The 1282-nt window shown below is 43.1% G+C and overlaps 1 non-coding gene across 1 annotated transcript; it reads right to left on the bottom strand.

Annotated features, from left to right (window-relative positions):
• Positions 1-558: 558 nt before the first annotated feature.
• LOC120257754 lies at positions 559-665 on the bottom strand. Its single transcript, XR_005535842.1, has one exon. It is a non-coding gene; the product is annotated as a small nucleolar RNA R71 (small nucleolar RNA).
• Positions 666-1282: the final 617 nt, after the last annotated feature.

Raw genomic sequence — 1282 nt, 5'->3', positions numbered from 1 at the left:
AACAAGGAAAACGGGTAGGTCATAACGTTTAGATGACACACTTTGTGCTCACAGGATGGCCTATAAATCTCTAATAGGTACCACCCCCTATAACTTCGTATATGGTAAATCATGTCACTTGCCCATTGAGTTAAAGCATAGAGCCTTTTGGGCCATCAAGGCCATAAATTTTAACTTGAGTAAGGAAGGGGAACAAAGAATGCTTTATCTCAATGAGTTGGATGAATGGAGGATGAAGGCATATGAGAATGCAAGGATTTACAAGGAAATAATTCAACAGTGACACGAGAAGCCTATAAAAAACCCAAAGGAGTTCAAGATCGGCGATCAAGTATTATTGTTCAACTCTCATCTGAGGCTATTTTTGGGGAAGCTTAATTCCAGATGGTTTGTGCCATATACTATTACCAAGGTGTCACCCTATGGCGCTATTGAAAATTCTCATCCAGAGAAATGTACATTCAAGGTGAACGGACATTACCTAAAGCATCGATTACCACATGCGAGGAGATGGTAGAAGCTTTTCTGGCCCGTTATTTCCCTCCCGAAAAATCTGTAAAGCTTATGAATAAGATCTCATCCTTTGCACAGTCAGAATTGGCGTCTCTATTTGAGATGTGGGAAAGGTTCAAGGAGCTCCTGAGAAATTGCCCGCAATACGGATTCCCAGAGTCGATGATTGTTCAGACCTTTTACAACAGGTTGAATCCGAATACAAGGCAACTCTTGGATGCGGCAGAAGGAGGCACCTTAGGTCGCAAGACCTCCGGTGAGGCCCGTTAACTAATTGAAGAAATGGGGTTAAATAGCTACCAATGGAATGATAGGGAAAAGAAAAAGGTGGCCGGGCTCCATGAGATAGATGTAGTAACTTCATTGGCGACTCAAGTGGAATCATTGAGTAAGAAGTTAGATCTTCTAACTTTGAATAGAGTGGCGGCCATGACTACTTCCACTAGGTGTGGTGGAGGACATGCACCCTCCGATTGCCTGATCTCTATTGGTGATGCATCTTCGGTTGAGAATGTTAATTTTGTCGGTTATGCAATGAGGAACCAAGGGAATCCATATAGCAACACCTACAATCCGGGTTGGAAGAATCATCCCAATTTTTTGTGGAGCAACAAAGGTCCACAAAAGGCCATGGGGCCACCGGGTTTCCAACAACAACAAGCCCCAAATATGGAAAACTGAGTTTTAGGTCTGGAGACCCGAATGACCGATTTGGAGAAGGCCTTGACTAGGTTTATTGAATCGTCAGATACAAGGTTTCAATCAACCA

This window comes from Dioscorea cayenensis, chromosome 3 (assembly GCF_009730915.1).
Source record: "Dioscorea cayenensis subsp. rotundata cultivar TDr96_F1 chromosome 3, TDr96_F1_v2_PseudoChromosome.rev07_lg8_w22 25.fasta, whole genome shotgun sequence".
NCBI classification, from domain to species: domain Eukaryota; kingdom Viridiplantae; phylum Streptophyta; class Magnoliopsida; order Dioscoreales; family Dioscoreaceae; genus Dioscorea; species Dioscorea cayenensis.
This window is presented reverse-complemented; position numbering and strand designations above follow the sequence as displayed.